The following is a 12,212-nucleotide window of genomic DNA, read 5'->3' as shown; positions in this document are numbered from 1 at the left end:
GAAGCTGCAATTAGTAAAGGCCTATAGTAAAGAAGGAGAGCACAGGACATTAGAGAATTACAGGTAATTTAGTGTGACTGGAGTCAGATAAGGAGAAAGATGGGACTGGAGATATCACCAGTGGCCGAATTATGAAAAGCCTCACATACCTGCTAAGGTTTGGACTTCATTTTAAGGCTACTAGGAGTCATTGAATTACTTTATGAAGGTGAATATCACAAAATCCTCTTTGCTTTTTAAAAGAATCCATCTGGGAATATGGAAAATGTATATAAAAGGGCCAAGAGTCTGGGTGCAGTGGCTCATGCCTGTAATCCCAGCACTTTGGGAGGCTGAGGTGGGCGAATCACCTGACATCAGGAGTTCGAGACCAGCCTGGCCAATATGGTGAAACCCCCGTCTCTACTAAAAAAAATAGAAAAATTATCCAGGCATGGTGGCACACCCCTGTAGCCCCAGCTATTCGGGAGGCTGAGGCAGGAGAATAGTATGAACCTGGGAGGGCGAGGTTGCAGTGTGCCAAGATTGTGCCACTGCATTCCAGCCTGGGTAACAGAGCGAGAATCTGTCTAACAACAACAACAACAACAACAACAACAACAACAAACAGCCAAGGTGAAAAGCAGGAAACCAATTTGGCAAAGAGTAGTAATCCAACCAAGAGAGAATATTTGCCTACACCAAGTGAATGACAGGCATGAAAAGAAGTGGACAGACTGAAAAATTATTAACAACCTAGAATCTTCACAATTTTTTGTCTGATTGAATTTGGGTGGTGATGTACAAATTTTATGTCAGTAAATGAGAAAATGCAGGTGTCACATATTGAGATAGAGGACATACAGAGAAATCAAGGTATAACACAAAGGGTTCATTTGACAGGCTTTTGGGACACTCAGGCAAAAATGTCAGATAAGCAATTAAAGTTATTAGAAAAGTAGGATTAGGACTATTTTAGTTTTTTTTTTTTTTTTTGGATGACTGGGTTAGGGTAGACTATGTACCATGTTTTTATCAGTTAAATGTAATAGGAATTGTGCTAGGGCCCTCTGGGAAAGATTTTATCCCTTGATCAAAAGAGTTTCCTATGGATAAGTCTTGGTCCTTCCTTCATTTTGAACACTGACCTGTAGGGTCCTGATGCTTGGAACCGCAGAAAGCTTCTTATGCCTGTGAAACAAAAGCAAGGAGAAACACAGAGAAGTGGAACCAGAGTCCTGATATTTCTAGGTCACCAGATTTACCAGTTCTGGAACCATCCAACTGTAGGCTTATTTCAGATGAGGTAATAAAGACCTTTATTGTTAGATTAACTTTTCTATTTTTTTTTTTCTTTTTGGTAGCTGAATGCATTCCAACCTGACGGTTGAGAAGTGACTTAAAGATAACTCAGTGGAGTGATTCTAGGTGACTCTTCTAAAATGTTGTACTGTGAGGAAGATAAAATTAGCTATTATTTAGATGGAGATGTGGCATCAAGGAAAGGTTCTTTTTTAACTGGAAGACACATAACAATATCAAGTTAATAATAATTATTTTTCAGAAAAATTAATACTAACATTAGAGAGGAAATTATAATTGAGAGAGAAATGTTAAGGTTATAGGCAAGAGAATATGGACTTGATCGATCAGGAGAAGCCTTTGGAGAAAGAAGACCACTTCTTTTCTGATAGGAGGCAAGTTGGCAAAGGTGGATGAATGTAATGTTTAAGTCATAGGTAGAGTTCATGGCTCTTATTCAGTTCTCTCTCCAACTCTTTACTGTATTTATTTTGTTCAGCAACCAAAACAGAATGTTATGCTTTGAATCATCATTGAGTGACAATATCAAGGATTTCTCTCAATAGTCAGAAAAAAATGCCCAGCAGAAAAAAATAAAAGTATCCTCAATATGTAAATGTCCAGATGAGGGACAGTCTGCATATTTTAAACAGAAAAATAGCAGCTGATTAGGTCAGTAAATTGTCAAAAATCAGACTTGTGGCCGGCTGGCTTATCGAAGCACATAATGTTCTGGAGAACCCAGGAGTCAAATTGGTACCAGCTGAGGAGAGAGATATTGGGCAGAATGCCAAACTAAATAAAAAAGATATAAGGAAAGGAAAAATTCTGAGTAGAAAATAAAAAATGGAACATACCAAAGAGTTATTTGATAGTTGTTTTTAAAGATACAACTGAAGAGGTTTTCATTTGAAGCCTCAAAGCTCAAAAAGTGTTCTCTCATTACACTCAAGGGAGGAATGGAAACATTTCAACTGGCTACAGTAGGAACATACCAGGAAACCTCAGTCTGTTATGTACATGAATTCCATAAACTGACATTCTGCATTTAGCTCTTTCTTAACTGGATGGTACCAAGAAATGAAATCCAAGATCCATCACTGTAATTAACTTGATTATGCAATTTCAATACTTTCCTCCCCCAAAGTTACAATGGATATTAAATTGTTACTGAACATTGAAAACTTAGAATTGATTCTTAAATGGAACAGCAATAGATTAAATGTATGCTTTCTCATTTGAAAATATACCTCTCTTATAAGATTCTGCATACAAAAATTCATGCCTCTAACATTGTTTCCAGATGTACTTCTGGCAAACTTTTAATTTTTGATTTAGCTAAACCTACTTTTTAAACCATGTGACTGATTATATATTATAGAATAGAACCATTTTTAAGGCTGAAAGTCAAAATAGGAGATACTAGTGATTGCATATTTAAGTGATTTCCCATTCCAGGATGATATGGAGTGCAAGAATAATAATGATCCCACCCATAGCTTAATCTCTTGATATGCATGCCAAAAAAATTAAGAATTGAATTATTCTTTCCCTGATTTATGTATTCCAAGGGCAATGGGAAAGCATTAATGAAACCCTACATCTTTCAAAAAGTGATTAATCAGGTACAGAAGAATTGACAAGTGCTCAAAAAAAAATCTTATTTAGTTTTTGGGCCAAAATTGTAAATTATTTTCAAATTATTTTCAGCAGACACTTCAATGCTCCAATGCACTAAGAAGAATTCTATTTTTTCAGCTGGAAGATGTTCCTCTTGGCATAATATCAAATCTACAAAAGCTCAAGCAAAAAAAAAAAAAAATGAGAGAAAGTAAAACATTTAAAATATTGTCAGTGTGAGGCTCTAATATCATAATGGCAGAGTACATTTTTACAAAGAATTAAAATTCTTTTCTTTATGTTTCTGAGAACACTATTCAAGTTAGTTAATTAGCTAAATATTTGAAGAGTATTTGATTTTGTTTAAGTGAGAGATGAGTACTTATACATCGGAAATGCCTTTTCTACCACTTCTATTTTCCCCTTTCCCCTGTATCTCTATTTTTATAACCTAAAGATAGGTTAAATAAACTGGCATTAATAAATCAATGACACCAGGCTCTAAAATAAATAAATAAATAAACAAAAACTTATGCAATACATTTTTGGCATTAAAAGGAAAGCATTTGTAAATCATTTCTTCATATTCTCATTGTTTAAAAATTATAAATATTAAAGAAAAAATGCAAAATGAAGAATCAAATAATGAAAAGTACATAAACCATCTTCCAATACCTCATTACCTAAAGATAACCAACAAAAATATTACTTTTTCTGGCCTGTAACTTGATGAACAGTCTTTAAAGAATTTAGACTTTTAGAGTAATATTTTAAATGCAATGTGTATCATAGTATTTTTATAAAAAATATATTAAATTTTATGTACAGAGAGAGGTAAATATTTTAAAAGAGATATATATGGGTATATATATGTGTATATGTATATACCTATGTATGCATATATATATATACACACACACCTCTTTTGAATGATTATGTAATAGTCTGTTGAGTGAATATCTGGATTGATTATAATCTTTCATTATTATAAGTAAAGTTGAAGATTGTTTTTTAATAGTGGCACATTATTTGTAATACTTGTCACAAATTACTGAAACAAATACTGCTGAACAGCTGTTTTGTGCTAATTACACTGCTGGAACACAGTAACACATAGGTAAATAAGACACAATTCCTGCGTTAAGAAGAGTAAAGGAGTGGAGTAAACTCCAAAATAAACAGATAGTTTATATAAGATTTTGAAAGACTGATATGATATGATAGTGAGCTAAGGCATTCATGATGTCAAGAAACTCAGACTACTGTACAACTAGGGCCTCCTTTATAGAGAATTTTGCACCAGGGAAGAGGTCTGCATCTTGGAATTTCACTTATTATAAGATAAATTTTACTCTTGTGTAAAACCCTGCTTTTTCTATTATCTAAGAAGAAGTTAGGTTAGTGTAAATAGGCAGAGGCTCACAGATTCTTGGAAGTATTCAGTCAAAACTTTTGAAGGAGTTTCTTCAAAAAGAGAGCTATGCTGGAGAAGTGAGGTTGTACTGCTAGGCATTTAATCTATGACACTGGGTGGCACTGATGATCCTGTAGGACTATGAACTTGGGGCATTTTCCTAATTTACAATCTATTAGTAAAATATACGATTTAGGAGAGCAATAATGGCTATTAACAACCTCGAACAACTCCTGGTGCAAAAATATTTAATAAATATATGCTGATTCAGTATGAAAAAAAAATCAGTCTCTTTTCAAATAAACCATTTCAGACATTCAATCTCTGGGGTTTTGACTTGCATCTGTCTTTCAGTATTGCATAGAGGACATACAATATAATAGCTTAAATATAACGACACTACAAATACAGGAACTTATATGAGTGAAGGAAGAGAAAGTAAGTAAAAGTATGTTTAAATAGACTAGTCTCTTCCCGACTGGCTCCAAGATTAGTATATTGTGTAGGATTCTATTTATAAGTCTTCCCCCAGTTTCCCAGAACACCAGGGTAGCCAAACGAATGATGATTCCAGGTGTTCTGCCCATTCTCCCAAAAAGCTGCTGCCTCTGCACAGTGGCTGTCCTTTTCTTTCCCAAGTCCCCTTCATGTTGCTATTATAAAAGGACCACAAATCCTCATAAGGATTTAGGATAACAAAGAATTAAATTGTCAGTTAAATAGAATGCTAGGTGACTAGAATATTTACCTGAGGGAAAATTCTGGGGATCAGAATTTTCAGGTAATTTTTGTATTTTTAGTAGAGATGAGGTTTAGCCATATTGGCCAGGCTTGTCTCAAACTTCTGGCCTCAGATTATCCACCTGCCTTGGCCTCCCAGAGGGCTGTGATTACAGGCATGAGCCACCATGCCTGGCCTAAATAACACTTTTTTTAAAGACTTCTTTATCTCCCATCTAGAAATAATTCCCTATTTCATGTTCTAAAAGGTAGCTCTTTTAAAATATTTTTGTCATTGTGTTATAATTATTTGTCTGAAACCCTAGTTGGAGCATAGGTACTGCAAGAACAAATACCTCTAGAAAGTCACTGAATGAAAATATTCCAACAGTCTGCAAGTCTAAAGCCTGATGTTTTGAATATGTATTGGTATATTAATAACTCTAGACTTCAATTTGCTCATATACTGGGCAAGAAGAACAGGGCTGGAGGCATCATGCTACCTGACTTTAAACTATACTACAAGGCTATAGTAACCAAAACAGCATGGTACTGGTACCAACACAGATATATAGACCAATGGAACAGAACAGAGGCCCCAGAAATAACATGACACATCTACAACCATCTGATCTTTGACAAACCTGACACAAACAAGCAATGGGAAAAGATTCCCTATTTAATAAATGGTGTTGGAAACACTGGCTAGCCGTATGCAGAAAACTGAAACTGGACCCCTTCCTTATACCTTATACAAAAATCAACTCAAGATGGATCAAAGACTTAAACTTAAGACCTAGGACCGTAAAAATCCTAGAAGAAAACCTGGGCAATACCATTCAGGACATAGGCATGGGCAAAGACTTCATGTCTAAAACACCAAAAGCAATGGCAACAAAAGCCAAAATTCACAAATGGAATCTAATTAAACCAAAGAACTTCTGCACAGCAAAGGAAACTATCATCAGAGTGAGCAGGCAACCTAAAGAATGGGAGACAATTTTTGGAATCTATCCATCTGACAAAGGGCTAATATCCAGAATCTACAAATAACTTAAACAAATTTACAAGAAAAAAAATCAAAAAGGTGGCAAAAGATATGAACAGACACTTCCCAAAGAAGACATTTATGCAACCAACAGCCATATGAAAAAAATGCTCATCATCACTGGTCATTAGAGAAATGCAAATCGAAATCACAGTAAGATACCATCTCATGCCACTTTAGAATGTCGATCATTAAAAAATCAGGAAACAACAGATGCTGGAGAGGATATGGAGAAATAGGGATGCTTTTACACTGTTAATTAGAGTGTAAATTAGTTCAACCATTGTGGAAGACAGTGTGACAATTCCTCAAGGATCTAGAACTAGAAATACCATTTGACCCAGCCATCCCATTACTGGGTATATACTCAAAGGATTATAAATCATTCTACTATAAAGACACATGCACACGTACATTTACTGTGGCACTATTCACAATAGCAAAGACTTGGAACCAATTCAAATGTCCATCAATAATAGACTGGATAAAGAAAATGTGGCACATATACACTATGAGATACTATGCAGCCATAATAAAGGATGAGTTCATGTCCTTTGCAGGGACATGGATGAAGTTGGAAACCATCATTCTCAGCAAACCAGCACAAGAACAGAAAACCAAACACCACATGTTCTCACTCATAAGTGGGAGATGCACAATGAGAACATGGACATAGGGAGGGGGACATCACACACCAGGGCCTGTTGGGGGACTAGGGAAGGGATAACATTAGGAGAAATACCTAATGTAGGTGATAGGTTGATGGGTACAGCAAACCACCATGGCACTTGTGTACCTAAGCAGCAAAACTGCACATTCTGCACATGTACCCCAGAACTTAAAGTAGAATAAAAAAATAAAAAAGGTACATTGCAACTCTACTAGTTTATGTGTACATAATGTATCTCTCATAGGTTAAAACAAGTCACCCATTACTTTGAATTAACAGAAGTCATGCTACCAGTTAATCTCTGATAAACCTTTATACTATATTTGAAATAGGAAAAGATGTTATTTTGCTTTTCTTTGATGTTGACTCTATTTGTAAATCATGCTTTTCATTGAATTCTGCTTAAACTTTACTTTTTAGTTTTGTTATTTTTCTAGGTAAATTTCTGAATTTATATCAAAATTTGATCAGATATTTTCATTTACTATCATTAATTATCCTGCACCTACTACTCTTCTTTGAATGGAATTAAATTACTTTATTTAAGACTTGGAAAATGTTATTGTTCTCATAGTTCTACTTCCTTACCTTGGTTCCAAAGAAATCTTTTCGTTTTCCAAAGACCTTAGTATATATGGAAGCTAGAGGAGCTTGTCTTTAAGGATTTTTGTTAGGCCTGATGTTTTACTCAAAATATTTCTGAAAACTCATTTTCCTGACATTGCCTTAAGTTCTGCAAGTCTAAATCTTAAAGAAAGCAAATACAGCTAAAAGCAACTGTATTTGTAGAATAACGTTGAACTGTTTAAGATGTTAACCTATTGGACATATGTAAATTGCCACAGCAGTTGATACTTAAGTAAAGCATTAATAGTAAATTAGAGCAGTTAGACTTATATATAATATGGGGAAATTAGTAACCGATAATTACTAAATAAAATCCATGAAAAACAAACTTGATTATATTTTTCTACAGGAACAAAACAGGATGCATTCTAAAATACCATGGAAATTTTAGCATGGGTGCCATGAAACTGATGAATTTGGCCTGGCATGGTGGTTCATGCCTGTCATCCCAGCATTTTGGGAGGTCAGGAGATCAAGACTAGCTTGGCCAACATGGTGAAACCTGTCTCTACTAAAAATACAAAAAAAAAAAAAAAGAAAAAAAAAAATTAGCCAGGCGTGGTGGCGCGTGCTTTTAGTCCCAGATACTCTGAAGGCTGAGGCAGGTGAATCCGGGAGGCAGAGGTTGCAGTGAGACAAGATCGAGCCATTGCACTCCAGCCTGGGTGACAGAGTAAGACTCGGAAAAAAAAGAAAGAGAGAAAGAAAAAGAAAAGGAAGGAAGGAGAAGGAAGGAAGGAAGGAAGAAGGAAGAAGAGGAAGGAAGAAGGAAGAAAGAAGAGGAAGGAAGGAAGGATGGTTTCATGTCGCCTGCAAAATAGATGGTTCAACAATTAATTTTGCAAGGTGTATTGACAACATGGCTAGTGGATAAAATTAATTTAAAAATAAAAGTAAAAACAAGTAATAAATAGATAATAAATAATCTATTATGAATAATCCACATATTCTCTCCCTTTAAAGAAAGAAAAGAGAGTGACTGCTTTGAAAATGTTAAATACTAAAATTATTTTTTCTAGGCTTCTGTCTGGCATTTGCTATGTATCCACTTACTAATTTTTTTTAAGTTTTTAAAAATTAAATTATTATGTCCAGTGGAAGGACTTTAAATAGCACAACATTTTCACGCTTCCTAGAATGTTTTTATTTTAGTGTAAGCCTTAACGACTTCTCCCTTAATATATACTTTGAACATAATGCCTCTGAAAATATTCTTCAAGAATAATTAAACATAGTTTTATAAATTTATGGATTAAAATTAAGCCAGTAATTTCATATGCTAGATATGTGGTAACAGTCTCTTCTGAAAGGTGGAACAAATATAGAAATGAAATAAGAAAATTCAGTGCTATTTTTGAACAAACTGAAACCTTTTAACATTTATTTGCTGCATGAAAATAGCCAAGTTAATCCCCCTGAACTTCTGTTTTCCCATCTTGATATAGGAAATACAATTGTAATTACTCCCTAGGGTTCTTGTGAAGATTAAATGAATTAACTCTATTAATTTTCCTAGTCAAAATGTATCTGAGTATAGAGAGAAGCTTATGAGTTTTTGAGATAAAAGGAGAGGGGCCTCAGAATCAGGGACTATTCTAGTTTTTGTTAGTTCTTGTTCTATCTTCTGCATTCTCATTGGCTTAGTGGTTAAAGACTGTCGTTCTAGCATCTGATGTTGAAATCTGAGTTGGTGAAATTGTGTTCTGTGAAGAAGAAACTCTTACCAGTAAACTTGGCCTTACCTTGGGTTTTGATCGTGTGGCAGGTACTCTGAATCCAGTTTTATTTCCTGTTGACTTAGCTGTTTCTATTATAAGTTAACCTTATCTGTCAATATAGAGGTTCGATGGTGGGCCAATTGTTTCTCAATCTCAGACATCTCTGTGTTTTACAGTGGGACACATGAGGAATTCTGGATTGCTGCTATGTCATACACAAGTAGTGGAGAACTAAGGTTTGGAATATCATCTTTCTCATGCCCTACAAAAAACCTGATGAAGAACAGTACGTGAAATATTATATATATCTATACAGTAACAATATATTTACTGTATATGAACAGTAAGTGAAAATATATATAAAAATGTATATATGTATATATGTTACATTATATATAAATTATATCATATATTATGTATATATTTAGGATGTAATTTATACAGATGTGTGTGCATGGCAGCTAATTTTATATATATATATATACACACACACACACTTGGCAGCTAATAATTAATTTAACCATCATGATGAAGTGAAGAAAACTCTCTAATTGATATTTTTCATTAGAAACCAAGTTTAAGAAATAGTTTAAATTGACTGAATCTGTAGCCAAAATAGATTGACATAAAAATAACAAGACACAGCTTATTGAATATACATTTAGTTTCATTGTTAGTCCACATTGTTTTTTTCAGGTTTATTATTTTAGGGTTAGTCATTGTATTCTCCAAATGCTCTAAATTATTTTAAATGCTAATAATTATGTGAGATGTAACCGTAAAATCTTCTCTACCTCACTTTTTTCCATAATGGTAAAGAAACTAAAAGCCTTGGGCAGCATTAAACATTTGTTAAATGAACACTTTGTTCAATGACTATTAGGATTTCCCTGGGTCTTGTTCATTACTTGCATAGTATTACAGGCTGAAAGATTTGTTTCCCCCCAAAATTCATATGCTGAAACCCTAACCCTCAATGTGACTATAATTGGAGACTGGGCCTTTACAGAAGTAATTAAGGTTAAGCGAGGTCATGACGGTGGGTCACTGACCCAATAGTATTAGTGTTGTAAAAAGAGACACCAGAGAGCTTGCTCTGTCTCTGTCTGTCTTTGTGAGCACAGAGGAAAGGCTTTATGAGGATAGCCAGAAGATGGCTATTTATAAGCCAAGAAAATTATAGGCAAGTGTAATGTTGTCTATCATACACAAAGATTCACACTTGAAAAATGTTATTGTAGGTGGTTGGTCATAGATATATATACCTAAACTCTTGCTGTACTTTATCTACTAGTTTAAAGTTTTTTTCTTTCTTTTCCTCATCCTTAAATTGTCCTAGGCTAAAACATGCCTTAGGATTGTATGGGTATTTCTGCTGTACTTGGTGGCTCATGCCACTAATCCCAGACAGGCTGAGGTTGGAGGATCACTTGAGCCTAGGAGTTCAAGACTAGCCTGGGCAACATAGTGAAACCTGGTCTCTACAAAAGATTAAACCAAATTAGGTGGGTGTGGTGACTTTCTCCTGTAGTTCTAGCTGCTCAGGAGGTTAAAATGGGAGAATTGCTTGAGCCCGGCAGGTCAAGGGTACAGTGAATCATGAAAGCACTCTAATTAGCTTCTGGAAATCCTGGAATTTGTACTTTATTAAAAAGGATACTACAATTATATGTATAAAAGGTAAAAGCAATATTTTAACAGTTTCATTTCTAATACTTTCATCTATTTTTTAGTTGCCTGTTCTTATTTTTTGAGATAATAATATGCATCTCAAATATAAAACTTAAAACATTTGTTTTTCCAAATATTCCTTATAATATTCCTTTCTCCATCAGGGTTTAAATGTCCTCCATCCTGGCCTTTCATTTTCAGGATTTTAGTTTTATCAAGAGGCTCTTAATCCTTAGTTGATTATTGACATGTTTACCTAATGAATGAATGATGTTGCTCAGAATAGGACATTTTTTGTGTTTCCTATGTAGTTGTACCTATCAGTCACCTCTTGCTTACTGGCTTTCTTATCATTTATTGTATGCATTGATCCCATTCTTGCTCCAGATATATTGCTCTAGCAGTTCCCTTTGACTAGAAAGTAATCCCTCTGCATGGCTCGCCTCTTTCCTTTAGTCTTCTGTTCAATATCACCACCTCAAGAGGCTTTTCCTGACCTCACTGTTTATCACTACAACACTATTTCATCTGTAGGCCCTCTCTCCTGCTTTATTTGTCTTTCTCTCACTTGCCTATATGTAATTAGAGTATATCATTGGCTATACTTGTTCAATACAATTTTCCTACTAGGATGTAAAAGGTAAGGTCCTTGAGGGCAGAAACTTTGCATTATCCACTATCATATTTCAAGTATCTAGAAATCTGATATGGTAGACACTTAACAAATATTTGTTTATTGAATAAGTTACAAATACATGTCCCTCTCCAACACACACACACACACACACACACACACACACACACACACACACACACAGAATGAGAAGGCTGAACTCTGAACTTTTTTAAGTATGAGTATTATAAATAGGTAAGCTTTTCTTTCCGACTTTGTTTAGGGAAAGGGCAGACTCACTCACAGTCACACTTATTTGAAAATAAGGAGGAAGGAGGGCATTGTTAGAATTCTCCTATGTCTTTCCTTTTTTCAGCACCCTTTGTGGTACTTTAGAATTACCTCAAAATCCAAATTCCTTATATCTGTCCCTTTCTCTAGCGACAGGAAAATCTTTGAAAGAAAGGGGTTGTCTTATCTGTTTAGTAAACAACTGCATTAGTCAGGGTTCAATAGAGGAACAGAACTAATGGAATATATATATATACACACACACACACACATATATATATGTACACACACACAAGCACACACACAAACACACAAATATATATAAAGGGGAGTTTATTAAGTATTAACTCACATGATCACAAGGTCCCACAACAGACTGCATGCAGGCTAAGGAGAAGGAGAGTCAGTTTGAGTTCGAAAACTGAAGAACTTGGAGTCTGATGTTCAAGGGCAGGAAGCATACAGCGCGGAAGACAGATGTAGGCTGGGAGACTAGGCCAGTCTCTCTTTCCATATTTTTCTGCCTGCTTACATTCTAG

The 12,212-nt window shown here is 34.8% G+C and overlaps 1 long non-coding RNA gene across 1 annotated transcript in view; it reads left to right on the top strand.

Annotated features, from left to right (window-relative positions):
• The window catches only part of LOC110740556, a 66,296-nt gene extending 55,716 nt beyond the window's left edge, over positions 1 to 10,580 (top strand). The window contains exon 3 of the long non-coding RNA XR_002515318.2: positions 9,275 to 10,580. This is a non-coding gene — a long non-coding RNA (uncharacterized LOC110740556). The remainder of the gene's footprint in view (positions 1 to 9,274) is intronic.
• Positions 10,581 to 12,212: the final 1,632 nt, after the last annotated feature.

The sequence above is a fragment of the Papio anubis genome, chromosome 1 (assembly GCF_008728515.1).
Source record: "Papio anubis isolate 15944 chromosome 1, Panubis1.0, whole genome shotgun sequence".
In the NCBI taxonomy this organism is placed as follows: Eukaryota; Metazoa; Chordata; class Mammalia; order Primates; family Cercopithecidae; genus Papio; species Papio anubis.
The sequence above is the reverse complement of the archived record's forward strand: the minus strand, read 5'-3'. Positions and strand labels throughout refer to the sequence as shown.